At 33.9% G+C, this 14,692-nt stretch overlaps 1 long non-coding RNA gene across 2 annotated transcripts; it reads right to left on the bottom strand.

The window, feature by feature from the left end:
- Nucleotides 1-1,621: 1,621 nt before the first annotated feature.
- On the bottom strand, nt 1,622-7,263 carry LOC137003492 (uncharacterized). Of its 2 annotated transcripts, XR_010891979.1 has the most exons (4): nt 6,617-7,263; nt 6,241-6,328; nt 3,136-3,278; nt 1,622-1,964 (listed from the first exon to the last, which is right to left on the bottom strand). It is a non-coding gene; the product is annotated as an uncharacterized lncRNA (long non-coding RNA). The 2 variants fall into 2 exon arrangements; XR_010891978.1 differs by having other exon boundaries at nt 1,622-3,278.
- Nucleotides 7,264-14,692: the final 7,429 nt, after the last annotated feature.

The following is a 14,692-nucleotide window of genomic DNA, read 5'->3' as shown; positions in this document are numbered from 1 at the left end:
TTTGAGGCTATGCTCTGTGGCTAATGGCTAATGCTACACTGTTGGAGAGATTTATAAAGAATGAAGTTGTGTTTATGAATTATACAGACTGCAAGTGTTTAAAAATGAAAATAGTGACGGCTCTTGTCTCCGTGAATACAGTAAGAAACAATGGTAACTTTAACCACATTTAACAGTACATTAGCAACATGCTAACGAAACAAAAGAAAGAAAGACAATTTACAAATATCACTAAAAATATCATGATATCATGGATCATGTCAGTTATTATTGCTCCATCTGCCATTTTTCGCTATTGTTCTTGTTTGCTTACCTAGTCTGTTGATTCACCTGTGCAGATCCAGACGTTAATACTGGCTGCCCTTGTCTAATGCCTTTCATAATGTTGGGAACATGGGCTGGCATATGCAAATATTGGGGGCGTACACCCCGACTGTTACGTAACAGTCGGTGTTATGTTGAGATTCGCCTGTTTTTCGGAGGTCTTTTAAACAAATGAGATTTATATAAGAAGGAGGAAACAATGGAGTTTGAGACTCACTGTATGTCTTTTCCATGTACTGAACTCTTGTTATTTAACTATGCTGAGGTAAATTCAATTTTTGAATCTAGGGCACCTTTAAAGGGAAAACTTAAGTTAAAAGTCTAAATCTGATAAAAAAAAATTCTATCTGCTAAAAGTAAAGAAAGAAAACTCTTTCCAAGTAAATTAAGTAATAAATATCAAGTTTATTTAATATTAACATACTCTAGAATATTTACTAATCTTACTTAAGATTTAATAGTAAGACTACTGGAGGAATTCCATTTATTATTCTCAACATGGTTTTAATCCAAGTAGTGCTCGCTGCAGAGCAAAACGACCTCCAGCTCCACCTCTCTGGAGCTCAAAGGTGGAGCTTAACCTGTTTAATGGGTGGAGAGATAGGGTTATGGGTGGGGTTAGGGTGTGGGTGGAGGATGCAGCTCCACCCATCATGCCCACAGCAGGTCGAGAGAGGTGGAGCTGGAGGTTATGGTTTGCAGTGAGTAGCCTCTCTTTTAATCTGCCATTTTAAGCTATGGAGAGTGAGACCTAAAAAAAACTATGTGCATTTGGCTTCCCCATTTTCTTCAAGTAAAGTTAGCATAGTTCACTTACACGAGAGTTCTAGTAACTAAAAAGAGTACTTTATTTACTTTAAATAAAATGTAATTGTTACCATTGTTGTGGTTTGCATGCTGAATTTTGAAATCTGTGTGTGACTCAAGCACTGTCAGCTATTAAACAAAATATTGTACCCACTTAAGTTTCACAAGATGTTCATAACAACAGCACAAAAGTGTATTACATTATTATTGAATATGAAAACTAAACAACATCCAGATAGAAATCAGATCACCTTTTAAAAGTGATCTATTTATTGTTTCTTTTCCTTTGAAACCACAAACTGTGATTTCTTGATGCACATCTGCACCAAAATGAAGAGAATTACAAAAACAAACAAAGTTCCAAGTGGCCAACCAAAGGGAACATGGATCACCATAATGGTACTTTTTAGGAAAATCATCATGAATTTATGAAGTCAGCTTATGTTTTCTCAAATTATTCAGTTGTATTGACAATTAAAAATTACAGATGACTTTGGGAAAAGAGTGAATCCAACTGCCGATGTGAAGGAAATGGGTAAAAACAAAAGTCTATTAAAATTTGCTCCATCTCATTGCTCCAAAAACTCCATCTCATTTTCTCCTCCAACATGAAAATGGTCCTTTTTTTGTAAAGAGTCTTTGCACGTTCACTTTGTAAAAAATGACCAGTCGTTAAGATAAGACCCTTATTCCTCGGCTGGGATAATGCAAAGTCCTTTGAAGCTGCACTGAAACTGCAGTTTGGACCTTCAACCCATTGGTCCCCAGTGAAGTCCACTTATATGGAGAAAAATCCTGGAATGTTTTCCTCAAAAACCTTAATTTCTTTTCAACTGAAGAGAGAAGGACATAAACATTTTGAATGACATGGGGGTGAGTAAATTATCAGGAAATTTTAAAGGGTTAGTTCACCTAAAAATGAAAATTCTGTCATTAATTACTCACCCTCATGTCGTTTCACACCCCTAAGACCTTCGTTCATCAAGTTCAAGTTCAAGTTTTATTTAGCCATTTTAACAATGCAGTTGTTAGGAATTTGTCTTGGTATGCTCACATAGTTAACAACAATGCACTGACACAGCACACACATATACACAGACATGAACAACGCATATTGCACATTAGGTGTGTCAACTGGTTATAGACCAGACCATAAAGTGCTTAGTGCAAGCAACACAGCCAGAAATCAGTCCACAAGTTTATAACCTAAATCAAACATTCAAGCATCAAGCCATGTTTAAATATCATATAGCTTGAAGGTAAGTGCTCTCTCTGAAAGCGTGATGTTCTGCTGGTGATGCTTATACCTCTTCCCTGATGGCAGAAGAGTGAACAGGTGATGTGCTGGGTGGTAGGGATCGTTGGTGATGTGATCTTCAGAACACGAATTAAGATATTTTTGATAAAATCCAATGGCTCAGAGAGGCTTCCATTGCTAGCAATGTCATTGAACCTCCCAAGATCCAGAAAGATACTAAAGACATTGTTAAAACAGTTGATGTGGCTACAGTGGTTCTACAATAATTTTATGAAGTGACGATAATACTTTTTGTGTGCAATAAGGAGAAAGAATTGTTGGTTTAACTTAAAAAAGTAAGTTACCTGGTTGCTTTAATTGTACAAGACCTGTACTGACATTCTTCAAAATATTTTCCTTTGTGTTCAGCAGAACAATGCAATTTTGGAAAGTTTGGAACAACTTGAAGGTGAGTATATTACAGAATTTTTATTTTTGGGTGAACTAACCCTTTAATTTACCTTATTACATAATTTGAAAATACATTAACTAATTTGAACTATAAGACAGTGATAACTGATAATTTTATACCAATATCATGTCAGAGAAAGCAAATCTATGGTTCAAGAAAACTTAATTTTTTAGGTTAACACACAGGTGTGATTAATAAAGCAATAGCGCTATCTAGTGTTCATTTTTAAGTATGACATTGGATTGTAAGCACAGAGCTGCAGATTACAATAATGTCAATAGGTGGCAGTATATACTTAGATTTGGCTGGGAGGATGATCTTGCTGTAGGCCCTCTGCTGGAGGCTTCTGTCACTGTCCTCACATCAGCAGTCCTGCAGATTTACTGAGGAATTAGTCCAAACCACTGATGAATGATGACACTTTAGAGATCTGTTGAACTGTACATGACTTCATGAATGTGTTTTGCACATGAATGCGCATGCACATACAGCATATCATGAAATACTGATGTCTATATAATAAAATAATGATTCAAATAAATAAAAACAAAACATTTATTTAATATTTTTGTACAAAACAAAATACACTGCAAAATGGGAATTAATAAATGCCTCATTTGAAACCGTATCACAATTTTTCTTTTATTCACACTTCTACATGTGTGCATCTTATACCAGTACGTATTTGACTAAAATGAGCAAGATGTTTATCATGAATCACACTTTCAAGGAAAGCACAAAGGTTAAGCATCGGAAAAAAACATTCAGAGAAATGATTAAATCACTCTTTCTCTTGTAGTGCCTTTTATATGTGATGCACATTTGATGTGCTTTTATGACTAATCACACCCTCTGTTTTAGTTATTAATAATGTTTATGAACAATTCAATAAATGTATAAAGTAGGTGCAACAGTGAAAAAGTCCTAATGAGAGAGGAAGTGTGTTTTTAACAGTATTGAACAGTAGGTAAACGAGCCTACATGATGACAGATTATAAGGCTCATATTATAGACCAAAGTCATGCATGTGCTACATTTCTCTCTCTCGCTCTGCAAGCTGCAAAATGTGCAAAAATGTGCATGCATCAGTCTTCCTGTCCTCATTTCTGTCACCCACCCACACACACATGCGCAAACACACACATCCTGTCTTGCTTGCCTCACACAAGAGAAAAACAACCACAGACGTCTGTGACGTAGACAGGAAGTTTTATCATGTCTTATTTCTGCACAGCGCCCGCTTCCTGTGGAAAATAATACTAACCCTTGATTCAGATCATCCTACTTACCTACTTTCAAAATGATGCCAGAGGTTAGCGTTAAGACGTTTGAGGTGACAAACATAATTACTGTATAATAAGAAATATACAGTAGCTGTTTTTTAAATCACATTTACTTTACATAATTTATAGCCTGGGTTTTTGCATTATTACAGCACCATCATCATGAAACATTTATACTTGTGCATGTAGTAAAATAATTATGATGTGAAGTGCTCAATGAGAACAGCATTGTATCTCCTGCTGCAGTTTAAACAGCTTAAAGCGTTCATACATTTCATTATATAGTGCAATAGATTTTTAGATGCATTCAGGTCAAAGCAGCATGAATGTGACTGTCAAAGACACATTGAAGCATAACACTTATATTTATTTGAAATGCATATTCAAAACTGTCAGTTTTTTTCTGATGTTTTACAACAGTCAGGGGTGGATAGTATCAGGACACATATTTCCATTTGTGTTTCTCTGTTACTTTTGGAAAAAGAGTGCGAGATTTTTCCGTGTGGGTTTTTTTTTGTGCAACTTTTTATATCATACAGATTTAATGCAGAATTCACCTATACTTATGCTTTCAATTTTAAAATGCTGTGCCATGTGTTTAATACATTTGATTCAAATCATATTTTTTTATCACTTTTACTTTGCATAGTTTCTAGCCTTTTTTTTCTGCATTATTATAGAACATAATGAAGAAGGACTGTACATACATACACACGCACATACATTCATTTATATATGCAATTAAAGATAATGCTGCAAGATCATTTTCAATTTTAGTTCAAAACCCCTCTACCTAATCTTGTCTTAACAGATGGACCTGTCAAAAATAGCTCTAATAAAATAAAAGAATAACCTAGTTAATGTTCTTTGTAATTTATATTTCCCACAAAAAGCTCCAGTTAAACATTATTCTGATAATCAATGCACATTTGTTTCTGTTGTGCTAAAAAATAAATAAATATGATTTTATTTATTGTATTTATTTATCATACTGCTAGTCAAGTTAGAAGTAGTTATGTTGCTGTTGTTTAACAACAAAATTTAACAATTTTGCTTTTTCAATTTTTAGATTTTGGGCTTTTTGGCTTTTTGGCTTTTAATAAAGTGTTTTGTTTTCCGACTAGTGGTCAGAAAACATCCAAAATCCACCTTTAAACATTTATTTTTTGGCACTTTATCTATTTGTGTCTATAGATTTCAATTACAATACATATTTTTAAAGGATGTTTTCTCAAAATGAGTAGTTTTTTTTAATTCTGATATTCTGAAGGCTTTTACAGAGGGATTTATATATAGATTATATACAACATTTTATTTCAAAGAAAAATTGTGAAAAAATGTTTTTTCTGTGATAAAAAGAGATCCCCTCTGTAAAAACCTTTGACTCTAATATGTAAAAAAAAAAAAAAAAAAATGAAACAAGACTGAACCTGAACCTGACTTCATCTAATGTTCAGATTTTTGTACTAGAATTTTAAAGTAAATAATGCCTCATTTGCATATTTAAACATAGCATTTAAAAAAAACTCGTATTCCAAAAAATGTTTGCAATTTTTATTGTAATCAGTCCACTGGGGAAGTATGCTGATAACTATTAGTTATTTTTTTTCCTTATTCACCTGCAGTGTCTCATCTGATTTCTGATAAATCCCTACTCATTGCTAACATTTATTACTAAATAGAAACTATGGGTAAACTTTGTTTCGCAATTAGTTTTTCTTAATTTGCATATTTACTTGCAGTCACTTTGAAATCCTTAATCAGTTTCTCATTCTTTCTCCTTTCAGATCTGAAAAAGAGCCAATCAAGGACCTTATTGTTTATCTATTAATCAAATATTGTGTTATGTCAATATATGTCACTCATTAAGCTTGCATTTAAAAAGAAATCAGCTTGCTTAAAGTTGAAAAAAAAAAGAGGATACAACATTGTGACAATGTTGGTTCTTAGCCAACAGAGTGATTATTGTCCTGCCCCTAAAATGTCTCATGACAATGAACGTTTTTTTTTGTTGTTGTTCAAAAGGTGTAATGAGATCATCCTGACCTCATGTACAGTATTTAAGGTCACAAGGCTGTAGTGCAAGGGGTAGACAGAATGACAACAGACACACTCACCTCAATGAAAACAGAATAATGGAACGTGAGTCACAATGTCTTAATTCAGACGATCATGTCTTCATCTGCTGTATTTAATGAAGACAGCCTATAAAAATAGCTGGACTTTAATATACACAAAATGAATTTTAAAAAAAAAACACTCTTAAAAATAAAGGTTCTTTATTGGCATTGATTGTTCCATGAAGAAACATTATCTTTCAATTACACAAAGCATTCTTTATAGTGGAAATAAGGTTCTTTAGATTGAAAGATCACTGTAAAGCCAAAAATGCTACGTTAATAACATTTTATCATCATAAACTAATTTTAAACTTCTTTAAGAATGGTGTACAATGCAGAAAAATATGAGATTACATAAACAGGCTTTACCAACCTTTATTCCATGAAGAACCTGCGTGCTCAAACCTTGCGTTGCCAGATGATAATATATTTACATGTAAATTTTAATTAGCCTATTTATTTTTGCAATCCTCGAATGAAGATGACACAGAAAAACATCAACAGGAAGTGTGAGTGATTTTGTTTGCGTGGAAAACAGGTGCTGTGGATGTGGGGTTTATGTCTGTGTGGGGTTTACAGGTACAGATCTGACAGCTGCTCTATCTCGAGAGCTCGGTTTTCCGCTTCACACAGCTCTGGTTTTAAACCATGGAAAACACAACACACTTCCCGGATGATGTGGACAAGTTTAGAAATTTGGGCGTGTACTTTTTTGCCCGTTATTTACAGATGTTGTTTTTTTTTTGGTTCAACATATGCTTAGTTGTATTACTTGTGGTTTTTCAGTACACCCCAAAAATTTGAACTCTCAGATTTTCATATTTTTAAAAGTATCAACAATTATATATTGCATTTTTGCATAAGATATACACTGTGTATAAATGTTAACATGATTTGACATAGTGCAGCCACATTGAAAATTAGTCTGATCCTGAATGCAAAAACCTGTTCTCAACACACCAATATAGCCAAAACGTGCAAGTGTAACATTATTTCGATAGTCCACTTTAGACATTCTACTAATTACAGTAAATGAATGTCAACTACCAGTCATTACAGAATTAGTAGACTATCTGCTTAATATCTGCTGACACTTTATTTTGATGCTCCCCAACAGACATTCTACTGACTATAAGTAACTTTACGACTACATGTCAACTTATTCTACTAACTCTAACCAAACAGTCTACTAATACTCAAATGAGAGTTAGTTGACATGTAGTTGTAAATTATTGAGTTATTTGACATGTAGTTGAAACTTAATGCGAGTTATTTGACATGTAGTTGTAAATAATTGGGATTTAGTTGACATGTAGTTGTAAGTTAATGACACTTTAGTTGACGTAGTTGTAAGTTGATGAGAGTTATTTGAATGAATGAATGAATGAGGCATTTATATAGTAGTTTGACATGTATTTGACATGTTATTTGACATGTAGTTGTAAATAATTGGGAGTTAGCTGACATGTAGTTGTAAGTTAATGAGAGTTATTTGAATGAATGAATGAATGAGGCATTTATATAGTAGTTTGACATGTATTTGACATGTTATTTGACATGTAGTTGTAAATAATTGGGAGTTAGTTGACATGTAGTTGTAAGTTAATGAGAGTTATTTGAATGAATGAATGAGGCATTTATTTAGTAGTTTGACATGTATTTGACATGTTATTTAACATTTAGTTGTAAGTTAAAGACAGTTAGTCGACATGTAGTTGTAAATTAATGGGAGTTAGTTGACATATATAGTTGCAAAGTTACTTAGAGTTAATTGATTGTCTAAAGTGGACTATCGAAATTTAATGTAACCTACACAAGGCCCAGAACACTGGGCCAAGAATGCTGATCTTAGAATATTGAGAAAATAAATATTCTAGATCTGTCCATTTTTACAAGTAATTATTTTTCATAAAAAGGGTGTATTTAGGAGGTTTTCCCATAGGACCATGCTATTCTATTTGTGCCTAAAGTGTTCTTCACAAATATGTGAGACTCAAGATCATACATTAAAATTGAAATAATGCTTCAAAATGAAATATAATTTTCAATTTGAGTTATTCATACAGATATTATATTTAAACCCCTTAAGTCAAATGGGCCTGTTAAAAAATCCCTATGCTCTACTTTGGAGAGAGCAGGGCACTTGTGTGTCATAATGCAGTTGTTTGGATTGCACTTAGAGAAGGGAGCAATGAAAAACAACATAAATTCCTCATTATCTTGACCATGAATGTTACCATGAGTTCAGTGCCTGGGTCACATGACCATAAACAATAAAATAACTTCTTTGAAGTGACCATAGCATGTACCCTTCGCTAACAGACATGTGGAAGGGCCCTTTGTGAAGAGATTCTGTTGTTCACTTCCATTTTGAATGTCTCTACAAATGGTGTCCTCTTCCTAAATTGCCCTTCAAGGGCTCAAAAACACTGTTTGGAATTGAAGATGTGTGTGAAAACACATGCATGTGAGTGACAAATGTGACCTGTGAGCGACAGGATTGTGTATGAGGCATCAGTCTGGGTGATATCCATCTGCTCCAGTCAGTCATCAGATCATAGGTCAACTTCACCTGCTGCCAGTCCTGTGTCATGGAAACATGCAAACAGAGACTTAAGATTCTTTAACGACAATGAAAAGTACAAACAACATACTAATGGAGGAAGGAGAAACAGTACATTTGTCCTTGAAATGAAATGCAAACCTGCACACCACACAGCTGAAACTGAATATCAGTCAGCCTGAAGGGGAACATCACTCGCTAAAAAAATTCACAATTTATGTTGTTATTCCTTTTGTACAGATAAGATATTTTTTGGCCTAAAATTGTATACATTTTATGTGGCAATGAAACCTCCCATCCGTATTCGTCACAACAGCCACCTATAATCATCAGCATGTGGCCAGGCAGGGGAGGCCCCACCACGAGTCCCATGTGAAGGGACTCTAGAAGAAACCTAAAACCTGTTACACCTTTCAGCAGTATGAAGTGCTATTGTATAAATGCACAATTCACTGTGAGCCGTAACTGGGTCATTCATATAATATGGTCCTAAACATGTCACTTGAATTTTGTATATAAAAGGCAAGGCATAATTTTATAACCTAACATTTAATTAAACAATATAAAATTATGTAACATCTTGTTTTACATATTTTAAAAGAGTGCCTGAAATTATTGTATTCTTTTAGTGCAAAAACTAATAAGTGCACAAAAACAAGACTTAATAATAAATAATAAAAAATCATTTGGTTACACTTTTTTTTAAGGTGCCAGTATAACAGTGTAATTATAAATTTAAGTACTGAGTAATAATAATTAACTGCATGTACTTACTATAGGGTTAGGGTGAGGGTTTGGTTTAGGGTTAATTGCATGTAGGCTAATTAAGCATAATTTCTAGTATTACTACAGTAACTACATGTAATGTGTAACGATGACACTGTGAAATCACTTTAAGAGAATGCTTGTCCCTTAATTTCATCTAATTAGTTTTATCAATGTTAAATTATGTCATTTGAAAATACAGAAAAAAAGGCCTACGTATGAAAAATATACATATACCAAGGTCAAATTTCAGAGAAAGAGAAGACTATTTAAATGTTAGGGGTTTTTTGGGGGTTGTTTTTTTACATGTGTCATTTTTTTTTTTTTTGAAAAAAGAAGAAGAAAAAATTCAAAAAAAAAAAAAAAATCAGTTTTCTTTAAAAACAGTCACATCACTTCTGGTGCAGGTCTTTTGAATGTGCTTCCTTAAATATAGAGCTATTTTACTCGAGATATCCCTCAAAGTAGTGAGCAAAAGTTAAGCATAACTGACATCCATCACATTTGCAGATTGATATCTGCAAGTTTTTTATTTTTCTTCTTCTCACTAATATTTAGATATTTAAAATGAATACAACTCTATTGCTGTCAGTTCGTACTGCCATTAACACTTTCTCTGACAAGCCGATGCAATGAGAACTGTTTTCCTGTTTGTTCATGTGATGTCTGGCATAAAGCCTATTATTTAGAGATATAAATTAGTCTGCTCAATGATACATGTTGTCAGATGTCATTGATAGCATCTTGGAAAATATCATCTTGAAAAATTAATCTTTTATGAGAATTTGTCTCTGATTTTAATATCACTGCAGACTGACACAATTAATTCTGCAAGCAAGTGTTCATAAGGCTTCTTGTTCTGATCAATCAAGATTTGTAAAATCATCCCAAACTGATCCCAGACTAGAGCAGGTGCACTGATGCAGGCCAGTTCTGCTTCATTTGTTTTGTTCATGGCTGGCATGCAGCATTATTATGGCTTGTTGTGGCCCAAATCTGGCAAACAGGAGCGGACCGCCCAAGTGCCATCATTCCTGCCAAATGAAAGCATCAAGTGTGCGCCAGATCTGGGCCACAGCAATTTTGCTATCTGGGATGGAATGAGTGAAAGTGAGTCGAAAGAGAAAATATTCCAAATTAGCTCATGAATTGACCACTTAACTTCAAAAAGTGTCTAATAACATGAGGGTAACTGAGTTGATCATGTGATCATGCAAGCGGTCCACTCCATGTAACATAAAACAGCTTTCATTATTAATTATTATGAGTAATTCATCTCATGTGAAAGTATGTGAAACATACTACAGTACAGTTTTTATGTGTAAAATGTTTTTGACGGAAATTACTGAGTGAACCAAAGTCCACCAAATATACACAAGTAAAATGTCAGGCAAGTTTTAAATGTTGGGTTACAAAAACACAATTTAAAGTCCATATCTAGAGTTCAGTGCAGGTAGAGTGCTAAACAGTCAGCTTTGTATTTTAATGTATTTATTTTAATGTGTGTATTTTAATTAAGTCATTAGATGAAATATGACACAACAAAAAAACAAGGTAAAAAAATGTGACCTTGTTTATTTTAGTTATGACTTGGAGGAATAAACAATGAAGGTGTCAGGTGGCCAGGATGTACGGGTTTAACTCCTTTCCATCCTAGATATATGTAGGTCAATGAGGTCAAATCTGTGTAGTTTTCTTTTTGAGTGTCATCAACTAGGGCTTAAACAAAATAAGAATGTATTTCTAAGTTTGGATGTTTTTTAGAAGTCAAAAGTAATTTTATATTCAAGATTGTTGTCTTCAGGCAGCTTACTTCCTCTCAATATGTGGTTTTGTTGCTGTTTGAAATTAGATCAACAACCAGATCTCGTCTGCAAACTGAGATGCACAATCATTAGTATAAAGCAGGTCATGCATGAGAAAAAGAGCACACGGGTGTGTGCACAGCTAAGGTTGAGAAAATCATGTGTACTTACAGTTAAAACAAATCAATAATAATGTATGTTAGAGCTTCAAGTACCTTAGTATAAGAAAGGAAGACCTTTATGTTCACTTACTTTTTTGAGTTATGTCAATGCTTGTTATGTGCTATTTAGCCTTGCACAGTGACACTGTTGCAAACGTGTTGCAATATCAGGTGAATTTAGCATTATGCTGACCAACAGCAGGAGCAAAAACACTGGCCACAAGCCAAATAGCATGTCTTTTTGTGCATCGTCACATACTTTAGTCCTGAATGAAAGTGTATGAATAATGAATTGCTTCTTCAATTTACTCAAGTACAGTTCTTGTCACAACCTAATTACACTCCGTTCAATCCACTTACATTTGTAAAATGGACGTTTACTTGGATTACGCTGAATCTTTGACATTAGAAGTCAGAAGATCATAAGGAGTATCTCAGTAGTCGTGAACATTTAACAGTTTAATTATGAATTAAAATACTTAGCATAGCACACAAGACTAAACAGTCAGCTGTGTATTTTAATGTATTTATTTTAATGTGTGTATTTTAATTATGTATTTTAAGTCATTAGATCAAATATAACAGATAACAAAAAACAATAAAAAAAGTGTCCTTGTGAAAAACCTAAAGGTGTCAGGTGGCCAGGATGTACGGGTTTCACTCATTTCCATCCTAGATATATGTAGGTCGATGAGGTCAAATCTGTGTAGTTTTCTTTGAGTGTCATCAACCAAGGTTTTAAACAAAATAAGGAAGTGAATGAATGTTGTAGTGTCAAACTGGATCAAGAGCACTGTTTCAGAGAGTACAAGTAGACTATTGTTGGACCTTCCTGACATTCCTGTCTTATTCATTATCCTGCTAATACCTAAAAATTGATAGGCTCTAAAAGAATACTATCCATAAAATGATGTGTTTCTAAGTTTGGATGTTTTTTAGAAGTCAAAAATCATTTTATGTTCAAGATTGTTTTCTTCAGGCAGCTTACTTCCTCTTAATATGTGGATTTGTTACCTTTTGAAATTAGGTCAACAACAATTAGGTCTCGTCTGCAAACTCAGAAAAAAAAAAAAACTGAGATGCACAATCATTAGTATAACACAAGTCATGCATGAGAAAAAGAGCACATGGGTCTGTGCACTACTAAGATTGAGAAAATCATGTGTAGTTAAAGCTATTTTTTTTTCTTGTCAGTGCTTGGTATATTTTAATGTGCTATTTAGCCTTGTACAGTGTGACAATGTTGCAAATGTGTTGCAATACCAGGTGACATTATCAGCATGCTGAGCAACATCATTCACTCAGGAGCAAAAACACTGGTCACATGTGTCTTTTTGTGCACGTTCAATTTACTTAAAGGGTTAGTTCACCCAAAAATGAAAATTCTGTCATTTATTACTCACCCTCATGTTGTTTCACACCCGTAAGACCTTCGTTAAACTTCCTCTGTCAATATCCATAAAGGTACTAAAAACATATTTAAATCAGTTAATGTGACTACAGTGGTTCAATATTAAAATTATAAAGCGACGAGAATATTTTTGGTGCGCCAAAAAAACAAAATAACGACATATTTAGTGATGGCCGATTTTAAAACACTGCTTCAGGAAGCATCGGAGCATAAATGAATCAGTGTATCGAATCATGAATCGGATCGCGGGTCAAACCGCCAAACTGCTGAAATCACGTGACTTTGGCGCTCCGAACTGCAGATTCGACACACAGATTCACAATGCTCCAAAGCTTTCTGAAACATTGTTTTGAAATCGGTCATCACTAAATAAGTCGTTATTTTGTTTTTTTGCCGCACCAAAAATATTCTCGTCGCTTTATAATATTAATATTGAGCCACTGTACTCACATGAACTGATTTAAATATGTTTTAGTACCTTTATGGATCTTGACAGAGAAAGTGACATTGCTCCCTATGGAGGCCTCACGGAGCCATCGGATTTCAACAAAATGATCTTAATTTGTGTTCCGAAGATTAACAAAGGTCTTACGGGTGTGGAGCGACATGATGAGGGTGAGTAATAAATTACAGAATTTTCATTTTTGGGTGAACTAACCCTTTAAGTTCATTTCTTATCACAACCTAATTACACTAAGTTCAATCCACTTACATTTGTAAAATGGACGTTTACTTGGGTTACACTGAATCTTTGACATTAGAAGTCAGAAGATCATAAGGAGTATCTCAGTAGTCGTGAACATTCAACAGTTTAATTATGAATTAAAATACTTAGCATAGCACACAAGACTAAACAGTCAGCTGTGTATTTTAATGTATTTATTTTAATGTGTGTATATTAATTATGTAGCCTATTTTAAGTCATTAGATAGATGAAATATGACAGATAACAAAAAACAATAAAAAGTGTCCTTGTGAAAAACCTAAAGGTGTCAGGTGGCCAGGATGTACGGGTTTCACTCATTTCCATCCTAGATATATGTAGGTCAATGAGGTCAAATCTGTGTAGTTTTCTTTTTGAGTGTCATCAACTAGGGCTTAAACAAAATAAGAATGTATTTTTAAGTTTGGATGTTTTTTAGAAGTCAAAAGTCATTTTATATTCAAGATTGTTGTCTTCAGGCAGCTTACTTCCTCTCAATATGTGGTTTTGTTGCTGTTGAAATTAGATCAACAACCAGATCTTGTCTGCAAACTCAGAAAAAACTGAGATGCACAATCATTAGTATAAAGCAGGTCATGCATCAGAAAAAGAGCACATGGGTCTGTGCAAACTAGATTTCTTGTCACAACCTAAATAGATTCTGTTCAATCGACTTACATTTGTAAAATGGATGTTTACTTAAAACTTCTGTGTTACACTCAACATTCTGGGTTACACTCAACATCAAATCTTTGGTAAATCATTTCTGTTGCTGGATGTTTTTGGGTTTACCACTGTGCCTTAGATTATGGATTAGGAATATGATTCATTATATTTCATATTGCAGTTTTTGTGCAAGAAGCAGTTCAATGACTAGTCTCGTGTTTTAAGCATGGGGTGTGCTACATAAAATTGGAAGGGGAAAAAGAAAAAATAATTATTGGGCATCTTGTCACAATTTCAGTCCACTTACTACTTAGACAGTGCATTTCTAGTTCCCAGAATGCTTTTCATGGAACTGCATTAGGAGAGTTAATGTTT

The sequence above is a fragment of the Chanodichthys erythropterus genome, chromosome 16 (genome assembly GCF_024489055.1).
Source record: "Chanodichthys erythropterus isolate Z2021 chromosome 16, ASM2448905v1, whole genome shotgun sequence".
Classification (NCBI taxonomy): domain Eukaryota; kingdom Metazoa; phylum Chordata; class Actinopteri; order Cypriniformes; family Xenocyprididae; genus Chanodichthys; species Chanodichthys erythropterus.
The sequence above is the reverse complement of the archived record's forward strand: the minus strand, read 5'-3'. Positions and strand labels throughout refer to the sequence as shown.